At 43.1% G+C, this 12,090-nt stretch overlaps 1 protein-coding gene across 1 annotated transcript in view; it reads left to right on the top strand.

The window, feature by feature from the left end:
• Positions 1–12,090, top strand: part of FOCAD (focadhesin) — a 1,219,893-nt gene that overhangs the window by 26,535 nt on the left and 1,181,268 nt on the right. The window lies entirely within an intron of this gene.

Genomic DNA, 12,090 nt, shown 5'->3' with positions numbered 1-12,090 from the left:
CTTCTTTTGCCCACCCCAATTTCTGCCTGCCCCTGTTGTTTATCGCCTCACTGTTTCCATGTTTTCTCTCACCTACCTATTTTCCTTTGTCTACTTATATCTATGTAAAGCGCTCTGATACCCTCAGGGGTCATGTCCGCGCTATACAAATCTTTTTTAAATAAATAAACATGTCCTTTTATAAATGCAAATATATTGATAGGGTTATCAATTTTAGTAGGTCCTTAAACTGAGACCTGTCTGCTGTGTCAATGCCTGTTTTGGGGTGCTGCAGAACTGTGTTGTATAACTGAGGGAAGCAGCTCCTGAGTATGTTTCAAAGTGATGCCCATTTCAAGTTACAGCAGAAGGGGCATGTGAATCACAAGACACAGCATCCCTTTATTGTTGCAGGGTTTCACAGATCTGGATTGTATGCGCTGGGTGCAGTTATTCTCTTTAGTTTCTTTCAGACCGTAGTACGGCCAGGGTGCAGTAGCTATTTGTGGCTTTGGTGTGCGACAGAACCCATATCTTAGGTATGCGCCAGAATGCAACAGGACTGAGCTGCTTCAAGGGTTAGTTATTTGTTGTTAGAGCTTTATAGACTCCCTATGTGACACATCAGCTGTGATGCCATCTTCTAAATGTTTTAACTTTTAAAATGCGTTTGTTTTTAGAAAAATGTTAAGGATTTGTATTTTGGAGGGTCTTTTAGAGAAGGTACATCATGACCCCTGTTAAATTGGAAAGTACATAATAAGAGTTTGTACAGAGGTTTCTCCTCTGTTTATTGCCCTCTTTCGCCAAGCATCTCTCTTCACTGAGTCCTTTGCAATCTGTAGGTAATAATATCCTCATCTGAGGCGTGGCCAACAACATGGCCGACAAGACTTGTCTACTGAGAGCTCCAGTCGCCAGAGTTAATCCGATCAACATCCTGCCATTCCAGACACCATCGCTGTGTTGTCCTGTGCCCTAACTGTGATCAGATGAACACTGCCTCCCTGACGATGCCTTCAGGGGCTAAAAGTCTCACAAATCGGTGGATGAACAGCCAACCCGCGGCAGCTGACCCGAACATAAAATGGCGCCTCAACTGCACTAACTTCTGCAGCAGAACAAAGGAATTGGAACGACCGGCCAGTGGCGGTGAGTAGAGACTTTGCAGACTATCCCCCAAGGTCCGGCGCTCAGGAGAGAATATAACTAACGGTTGCCCCCTCCCCCCCGGGCCTACTGAGAATATCCGGGCCGCACTCAGTGATGCCATAGGGAGACCGACGGGTGTCGAGAGCTGATTCCTTGCTTCATCTGCAGCACGGCAAGAGCGGCTCCGGGATCGAGACGTGAGGATCGGGCTGTCTCGCTGCCCGAGATCTGTGCTGGGACCCTGTGTGCTGACTGGGTGCCTTTCATCTGTGTGAAGAACTTCATTGGGGGCCTGGCTCCTACACTGCGCTAGAACTATGTTCAAGCATGTAGCTCAAGGGTGAGTGAGAGGGGATGCGAACTCGAGGTCGTGAGGGGAAAAACTTTGGCGCTGGGGGGGTCATTGGGTCTGCCCTGGCTGGCCCTGCAACCAGCACAGCGTACCCGTATACCTGTGACTACATGTTCAATCCCTCCAGGTTAACAACGACCACCCAGCATCACTGCTGGGTGAAGTAGGGCCCTAAGCTTGGGGCTGTTAGGACCAGTGTCCAACTCAATAGCCCCTCACTCCTGCGACCGGGTTAGGGCCTACATAGGCTCTCCCGGGGTGACTTTGAACTGCCCCTCCCAGATTATTGAGAACTGTCCGCCCATAACACCTGGAGGATGAGAGTCGAGACACACAAGTCGGTGTCCTGGAAGGCCACTTCGAACCCACCTGATCCCAGATCTTACTGAGGGGGCCCTATACAGAGAGGCCCCATTGGTGTGGCCCCACGAGAGAGATGGTGGGCGGGTGCTCGTCCGACATCCTGGGCCCTCTCCCCGTCCTACAATTTACACTGCCCCTGTTTGACTTCCGCTACTGAGGGACCAGGTGCTACTGAAGTGCTGTGCTCCCCCCTCACAGGGGTGCTGACACCTACGTGGGACACGCGGAAAACAACACCAGGGGGCCATTGGCACTGCAGATTGGATGGGTGCTGGTTGCACACATGCCCATCACACACACCGGCCTGCAGGAGGAGGACAACTGCCTGTTATTGAGATTAGACAGGCCCTGTCTCGACAAATCATTTATCCATTCCATAGGTCATGAGTGAATTACTGCTTGCTAGGGCCCTGGGAGAGACTCCCATTCTATACAAGCTGGCATTACGCATAAGGAGTTACTCAGAACTATGGAAAAAGACAAAAAAACCCGATAGTCATGGCAAGGCAAACTGGACCTCTACTCAAGAGTGGTTGCAACTTCACTGGACCCAGAGGAGACCGCCGGCCCTCGTCCAAGCAAAGCGGTTCTTCTCCAGGCGAACCAATCCTCTAAGACAGTGCTTGAAGGTAAAATTGGAGCGATACGCACGGAGGTGTCCCTCCTTCGCCACGATCTACAAAATGTCTTGGACATTTGTAAGGTCGTAGAAACAAAACTCAGGCCAAGTTTCAGGACATGGCCAAAACGGCTCTACATGGAAACAACGGCTGCGGTAAAAGTAAATAATATACTATCCCCAGACTTCCCAATCAAGAGTGGGACCTGACAGGGTTTCCCGTTCTCCCCACTTCTGTTCGCTCTGACCTTGGAGCCCTAGTACTTTAGTGCCTTTCACTTCTCTCCAGAAGAACTCTAGCTCCACGACCAACAATATTATAAATATCCACAATTTAAACATGCATGGAGAGCCAAAAGTCCCCCTCTGACCTCCCAGAATACACTCCCCTAGAGGGTAGACTCCTAATGGATGAACTGTGCGGGAAAAGCTGTTTCCTACACCAACAAGACTACTAGCAATAATATGCCTGATGCCCTCCTAAAACTGCGGGCAGCATGTGTGGTAGAAGTAGGCACCCCGGAGGATATTGACTGGAAGGCGGCCATGATGTTCCCGAGAGAAGAAGCAATCGGGGCATGGCTATGCCTTATCCAACTAAAAATACTACATAGGATCTCCTACGATAAGGCCCAACTCTATAGAATAGGTAGGGCACCCTCACCAAACTGTTTGCGTTGAGGCGTGACTCGGGGAGACTTCATTCACACAATGTGATCCTGCCCAAACATACAGACATACTGGCCCAAATACTGTCAGAACTGAGCGCAATACCAGAGGTACAACTCCCTGATGATCCTAAATACGTCCTCCTGGGAATACCGAATGACATGGATATACCATGAATGCTATTATTACTGTGTAATTTGAGATTAGTGGTAGCCAAACGAGACCTAGCTAAGCGATGGGGGGCTCCTGAGGTACCCAGCCTGGCTAAATGGAGGAAAGGGATGGACTTGTACATGGCTGCGGAAAGAATCACTTATAAGAGCAGGGGATGCCCATGCAAATATCGTAAAATATGGGGGAAATGGATGGATCATTATGCACTTAACAGTGGTGATTATGATGTAGAATGCCTTCTTTTGTAATTTAGCAGTACAATGTATGTTACTTCAATGAGTTGCACTGTATACGAACAAGCTTGTGTCTTCTCTCCAGATGTGGTGTCCTAGTACCGATATGTCAGTGTACCTTGTTGTCCTTTTGCCACACCTATATGTTTTCAGGGAGTATTTTTCAATAACCCTGTCTTTTGTAAATTGTCATAAAATCAAAATAAAACCAGTTAAAAAGAAATATCCTCACCTGGATGACGGCACAAAGGCTCTCAAGAGTTCCAGGTCTACCCTGTGAGAAGCTCATCCAGTCCAGGTGTTTTGTTTATATTGTGGGACTCTTAGTCCTGATTTTATAATGGGACCAGCAGGTCTACAGATCCAATTATGCATGGTAAAAACCTGAACTGGATGGACTAGCGGGACTGGGAACCTGAGCGCTCTGCAGCATTTCCCAGCCGTCACTTCCATCACCTGATTGCAGCCCTCAACATCCACACCTGACAACCACAACATAACTTCCAGTTGGAACTAGGTGGAACTAGGCCTGAGTGACACTTTGATACAGTCCTGTCTTTTCGTCCCACTTTAGTCTATGTGCGTAACAAGAGCTGCCCTTAAACCAGAGGGAAAACGGCCCTACGACTATTACAACAGTGGTTCACCTGTATTTTATTTAGGTGACTATATCAATAGGCAAGAACTATTCTAGGCAGACAACTAATGTAGACTGTAATTCCACACTTTAGCCCAATAGTTGTTTAATCTGAACCACAAATTAAACTCAAAATGCAAATATTATTTACAAGTTATAGGAAACATAACATATACATATACAAAAATACATACATGAAGACAATTGTGAGCCATAGTGGGGGGGTGTTGTCTACATTAGTGGTTTGCCTAGAATATTCTTGCCTATTGATCTATTTGTCTAAATGAAATCTTGATGAACCATTGTAATTATATTTTTGCCCGCAGTATTTCTCTGGCTGGACCAAAATTCAGGTCCCTAATGCAGTGGGTTGTCATATAAAAAAGCTAGGATTGGGGGACAGTGTCGCACATGACGAATGGCCACTTGGCCGGGTCATGGAGATTAATAGTGCAGGAGGTGCAGTAGCACGAAGACTCGGAGGTTGAGGAGTCATTCATTCTTGCATGCATTATGGCCCATGGCAGCCTTTTTGTCACTTGGCTGCCATTCAGGCTCTGAAATTCTTGGACCCTGCAACGACCACATGCACACAACATTCCTCACACTTCACAGCTGTTGCACTGTATAGTTGAGATACTTCTTACCTTCTTAGTTGGATGCATTTATTTTTAAAGCATCAGACCAAATCAATTGTCTTCCTCCAATCTTAATTTGGAAGTTGCTGCCACTCATATCAGTAGCTGATGCCTGAAATGTGAGCTCTCTCTCAAGGTTAGCAGGTCTTCTGGAATACCATACTCCACGCCCGAGCATTTCTTTAGTATACTCCTGTGTTCTGTGAGTTAGAGTCCTAGTTCACTTCAATTGGACTAAATTGCAGGCTCGACTGGAGTATGGTGTCCCTGGTGACTCTGAGTAATTTGGTAAACTCTGATCTAGAAAAGCATCTCAGTGGCCGCAGATCTGGACTGGGGGTGTTGGGGTGGGAAGGTAAGTATCTCCTTATCGAGAGATTTAAAGGTGTATTCCAATAAAATACTACTGATATCCCAAGTTCCCTAACAAAGTATATTCACACCAAAACACCAGGAAAAGACTTCATAAATAGACTGTTTACAAATCATTGCTTCTTCCAATACCCCTGAAGTAAATTTCTTTCCCTCGAACAATGGTTATTCCAGATCTCATTTAAGGGAATATAATTGAAAGGATTTTCAATTCAAAACGAAAGAATAGCTACCAAACATTTGAAAATATGCCTAAAATTGGGTATGAAAGTAATTTTCGGGGTTAAATAAATTATTGAAATTGGATATTATGACCATTATTAATGGCAGTCGATTTCCTATATTCTGCTTTGTAACCATGAACAGTCTTAAGCACCCTGACCAAAAGGTCACACCTGGTGGTGTAGTGTTGATGGGGCTGGGCTTGAGGGGCATGGTTTTGATGGAAAAACCATGATACCTCATTCAGTTCGCACTGTGAGGTATCAGAAAGGATGCAGTGTTTTCTATCGAACACATTCAGGGTTACCAGTGAAAGAGCACCTGGTCCGGGAATCTGGAAATCAGGCCTGGATTTTCCCAAGTGTGACTCGGATACGGAGAAAAAAACGGCATTATGAGTGTATTTTAGTCGTTTAACGCTGGCCTTTGTTTAACCAGTTTCTGCTCTTGGTTCTTGTTGCATGTGGAGCAGTGAGTTAAACGCTTGCTGCTGACGCTGCTGACATCTTACTACAATTAAGTTTTAATCCTGGCAAGGCTCACTAATCCATCTATTCTTCCAGAGCCAGTAAATTTAAGTTAAATTTGATGATCGTAACACCTGATACTTGCTGCTTTTTGAAAAGGCAGATGTGTGATAGCCATATGCTTAAAATATAAGTTAATAAAAAATAATCTCATAGTTTAAAAAGAAGTATTTGTGCTTCGCAGCAGGCAGTTATAAAAAGAAAATGTACAGAAATCCTTTTTAGTTTTGATGCAGAATAAAGGAAAATCTAATTTGTATTGCCACAGAAATGGTTCTATTGGCTTTGAATAACAGTAATCTATTGACATAGTGTAAACACACAAGGATAACCAAAAAATAAAAGATGATGCATGGAAAGGAAAAAAGCATTTGGTAACAAAGTATTAACCCACCAGTCCTGGCATTAAAATGCACTTCTTTGTAGGTGAATGTGCATATGTGATGTGAATGATACTTCAACAGACTAATGGATGAAGAGATCAGACTGAAAGTCACTTTATATATTTATAGTTTGATGATGATTTTTTTTAGAACATGAAGCAACAAGACAGCCAAAGCGGCCTCTAGACTAGACCTAACTTATTGATTATTAACAATGGAGGTTGGCTTTCTTCTAAAAACTTTCAGGCTTTTGTCAGAAACTAAGACTTATACAGAAGGATAAATAGGGCCATATGTATCCTTCAAAATTGTGATTGCAAACGCCGAAATTTACATGTGTTTATGAGTAGAGTGTATGTTGTGTGTAGGAGGGAATGAAGTAGAGGTGAGAGTGTTTATCTTAGATTGGTTTGTTGCAAGAGTTACAAAGTGTGGTGGTGTGCAGTGTGTGTGTTGTGCGTTAGTGTTATTATGGTAGAAGGGAGAGGAGGGCGTTTGTTGGACAACTGATGGAAGGATGATTATATATGACTAGTAACATAACTGTTCTTGATTAAGGAGTCGTCTTCACATTAAATGAAGATCATGATAATGTAAGAACCAGCTTTTATTAAGATCAACTTCAGAATAGGTGTCTTAAGACCCCCAAAATTCAATATACAGTTCTTTTTATGTTGTATGATGGTTCTATCAAAAATTTCTTAAAAATTATACCAATAATGTGAACTGTATCATCACAACTGTCTAGGATATGGTAGAAGATGTATTGTGCATAATGTGAAAATGCTAATAAAACTTTGTAAAAAAAAAAAAAGAACCGTTTAGCATACCAACTATAAACCTCACCCCCTAAACTCAGCAGGCCTTTTCATCTAACTTCAGGGAACCAAAGTAGGCTTTCTCTTTCCAGTCCTATTTCCATTGCGACTATACAAGAGTTGAAGAGGGGAAGGGAAAGTAGAGTGACAACAGAAAAATGATTCACCTCTCCTTCTCTCGGAGAAGATCCCTAGTGGGCCAAAACTTGAGACCCACAAAACCATCCAGTTTTCCCTAAAACTGTAAAATAAATCTCACCAATAAACCTCCCCTCCCCAAGTAGCAAAGTTAATCAGTAGGTTGATCTAGATTATCCAGAAAGGCCCTAGTGAAGTCCGCCCAAAAGAAAAGGTACCTCTTACCCTGATTGTCAATTCTCAGTCCTGCCAGAAAGCCCTTCAAGACTTGTATCCCTCTTTTATTTAGCTCCCGTTTGTCAATCATTAGCTCTCTTCATGAATACGATACAAGGCCTCAAGGCTGGGAACAACAGAAGCCTGCCCTCTTCCCATTTCATGGTCTTTTTTTGAATGACAGATTCAGAATTGGCTGCTCTCTCAATTCTGATGACATAATTGTAAAGAGAAATGTAGCCCCTGCTCCTACTTCTAGGTTTGTTCCTGGAGAGTCAGAACTCTCTACGTCACAAACAATACTATACAACCAAATCCATTGCATGAAACATATACATCAGCACCCCTTTTCACTACTCTACCTTTTCACTACTCCTCAAAAGCAAAACATATCACACACACCAGCACAACAAGATCTCCAAAGCGCAACACCTCATAATACTTACCATCATAAACAATACAAACATATACCCACCTTTCAAACCACACAAAGGAACAAATTTCAATGCCAAGCTTTCACTCTTCCACCACACTTAACACAGATACAGCAATACAGCACCTCTCTTCTAACCGCCTTTCATCTATTGGACAATTTAGAACACTACTACAAGACCCACATGCTGCACCACCTTCCCTGACTTCTACACCTTCTGGCTTGAGCAAACACAAAAAATATAAGCAACACTCCACACCGCACAACTTTTCTTCTGTATGTCTACTTCACAACAATGTTACACCACAAAAGCAACAAAGCACTCCAACTCACTCTCAAACACCATCTCCAACTCATACACACGCAGACCCATCAAAATGCCTTCTTAGCATGCTGGATGAGGAACACAATACAGAACAGCTACACAATTGCTATCCTAATACAGCTAATACCAGCACTAAAAACACACATGCTACAAACCCACACAATACTGATTACTCTTCTACAAAACAAAGTCCCACTATCACCAAAGGCCACTCACTGAACTGCCTACTAATAAATGCTCGATCCCTCTCTAAAAACAAGCATCACATCTCCGACCTTCTCACCAATGCGAAACCAGACATACTATTCATAACCAAATCATGGTTGGGAGAGGATATAGCTCCAGTCCTGCATGAAGCCATTCCTCTAGGCTATCAAATAATCACCCAAAATCGTATAGCCAAAAAAGGAGGTGGTCTAGCTGTTGTATTCAGGCTAGCAATACATATCACTAAAATTGACAACATCTCCATCAAGAATTGTGAGGCTGTTCTAACAAGATGCATTCCTACACCGCCTTTCTCCTGTAACTTCCTGCTCCTTTACAGAACTCCATCTAGCAAGGCAACATTCCCAGAAGCACTTCTAGACACAGTCTCAAACCTGATAACACTACACTCCAACCTATGCGTTCTGGGTGACCTTAACATTTGGTTTGATAAACCCAATATGACCCATCCAAAAACAATAATCACCGGCCTAGACGCATTGAACCTGCATCAGATTGTCCACAATCCAACACACACTGCTGGACATATCCTAGATGTCATTTTTGCTAATACTGAACTAGTTACCTTTCAAACTATAACTCCAGTCACATGGTCAGACCACCACTTGCTTGCTTTCCAACATAAAACAACGCTAAGAGCTCACCTAAAACTACCTTACATCCATCCACCTATCGGCCGTGGAACAAACTCAATTTGGAACACTTGGAAACACAACTAACATCCAGTACAAATCTGGAAACCATACATTCTGTTCAAAATCTATATGAGTGGCTACAGGAAGCTTTTGACATCCTGATACCACTCAAAACCACACAACAGAACAAAAGAAAAAAAGTACCTTGGAGAAACATAGAAATAAAAGACATAAAACAACAAATTAGAAAGCTGCAATGTACCTGGCTCAAAACAAACGTCAAACAAGACAAACTTCACATAAAGAAAATTAACAGATTATATAAGTCGGCTATCAAAGAAGCTAAGAAAAGGTACTATTCAGACAGAATCCAAATGGCTAAATGTGCAAATAAAGAATTCTATAAAATATTCAATGAATTTCGCAAACCAAATTGCCTAGAAAGAACTCATCCTGTTACTCAAGATTTCACAGACAAACTGGCAAATCATTACACGGATAAAGCAGACACGTTGGACTCGTACTTAAAACAGAAACAAAGCACCAGCACTAACCCTTGTACAAAACAACAATCCAAGAAGGTTCTAATCAAGCCTCTCCGTTCCTTCCAACATATCTCACATGATGAATTTATTGACTTGGTCAAAGCAAGCAGGCCTGCCGGCAGCCTTTTTGACCCCTGTCCGCCACAAACTTTCAAGACCATTCTTTTAACAACCTCTGTTGCCACTCCAGTAAGGAGAATCATCAACGATTCCTTAACTACCGGAATATTTACTGAAGAACTCAAAAAGTCATACATACGCCCTTTACTGAAAAAAACAACTTGGACCCGCTGAACCCTGATAACTACAGACCCATTACAAATGGACCTTTCCTGGGCAAACTGATAGAAAGAGTAGTGTTCACCCAGATGTCACAATTCATTGAAGAGAATGACATACTTTCAGACTTCCAAACAGGATTCCGTCCGGGGAGAGGCACTGAATCTGCCCTCCTTGCTATCTGGGATGACCTAAAGAATGGAAAGGGGCGACCACTCGGTCCCCCCGAACGTATGGTGGAGTACCCCGATCCCCCCGGGAAGCCATCTTGGGCGGGAGGCGAGTCTCGGCTGGTATGCCCGAAGCGGCGTAGCCGGGGCGCGCTTTTTCCCGCCCTAGAGTGGGTTGTCCTAGACACTGAAGCCGCCAGCCACGCCCCCGGAGGCGGGCGGAGGCGGGTGTACGCCCGCCCGAAGAAGGATAAAAGGAGCAACAAGCCAAGGAAGCATCCTCTTGTTCCTGTGCTCTGAAGCTGCACCTCCCCGCTGCACGTGAGCTCGAGACGGAACGAAGAGCCAATTTTGACCCACCCACCAGCCCCTGGAGACAGCAAGTGGTTTTGAAATAAAATGGCCTGATGAACTGGGATCACTGCCTAAAGTATCAAAGGAAGTAAGAAACCTCGGAATGACCATGGACTCTAAGCTGTTGATGAATGCCCAAGTGGATAAACTAGCAAGATCAAGCTTTGCTACTCTAAAAACGCTACTACGAATTTTCCCTCATTTGGGATTTCCACACAAGGTCCAAGCTACCATCTCCCTTGTTCTGTCCAAACTTGATTACGCCAATAGCCTCTACCACGGATCACCTTTAACGGCCATGAAAAGACTACAACAGATTCAGAACTCGGCTGCCAGACTACTCTTGCATATCAAACCGCAAGACCACATCTCCCCTGCCTTGAAAGCCCTACATTGGTTACCGGTTGCTAGAAGATCCACGTTCAAGCTTCTTTGTATCACCCACAAAGCAATACATGGAATAGGACCACTCTTCATCAGGAATAAAATCACCACCAAACACATTCAACAAAGGAACCTCCGCTCTAAAGGAGCATCTCGCCTCAAAATGCCACCATACAAGAAAAAAACCATGGGTGGCACATCCTTTTCTGTTCAAGCAGCCAAACTATGGAACTCTTTACCCCCCAACATAAGGTCCACCGACAACCACCTTATCTTCAGAAAACTACTCAAGATTTGGCTCTTCCACCTCATAAGCACCATACGCAAACAGAAATTTACAGCATTTCCCTCTGTATATAAGCATTTGTTTTCACTATAGATATGTATCTATCTTTGTGTATTACTTTGTATAAACATGCAAAATAATATTATGTTAAGAGAAAAAATAATACATAAATAAAAATCATCTTTGGTCTACATGTACATACTTCCATTGTGCATCTATGTACCTTCCATGTGTGTCTGTTACTTTTCTCCTGAAAAAGCATATCCAATGCACTACCCTATTTCTCATCCTGTGCCTCTATCAATATCTTTAATCTACATATACTTACCTCATTTATGTATCTATATACTTTCAATGTACTTGTGGATCTATATATTTATCACTTTCTTCTAATTTAGCTTTTTCAATGCACTACCCTATTTCTCAGCCTATACTTTGCTCAATATATTTTCTAGCCCAACCTTCTGACTCATCTCAAACTTCTTTTTACCACTCCTTCCAATGCACTACCCTATCTCTCATCCTTTACACCTATCAATACATCCTCATTTATCCCAAACCCCATACCACTACTATGATCGCCAAAATAACCCTTTCTAAACTCTCTCCTACTCTACCCCTCCTTGCATCACCTGACACCTCTTTTTACTATACCGATCCCCTAAAACAAACCTTTCTAAACTCTTACCTCTGACTCTTCCCCTCCAATACTCCTTATTACTCATCCAAATGCCTCCTCCTACTGCTAAGACCTAAAAAAAAAACCTTCACTCTTTTATCCCTTCACTATCCTTTTCAATCAAAATTAACAGACTAACATGATCACTTCTCAAATTCCATATTCAACTATACTAATATACTACCCAAATAACTGAATAACATATCCACTACTCAGATTACATCATATTTATACTATACTAATTTTCTACAATAATCCTTTATGGGTTCTGGAGTGGCGT

This window comes from Lissotriton vulgaris, chromosome 3_1 (assembly GCF_964263255.1).
Source record: "Lissotriton vulgaris chromosome 3_1, aLisVul1.2, whole genome shotgun sequence".
Lineage (NCBI taxonomy): Eukaryota > Metazoa > Chordata > Amphibia > Caudata > Salamandridae > Lissotriton > Lissotriton vulgaris.
This window is presented reverse-complemented; position numbering and strand designations above follow the sequence as displayed.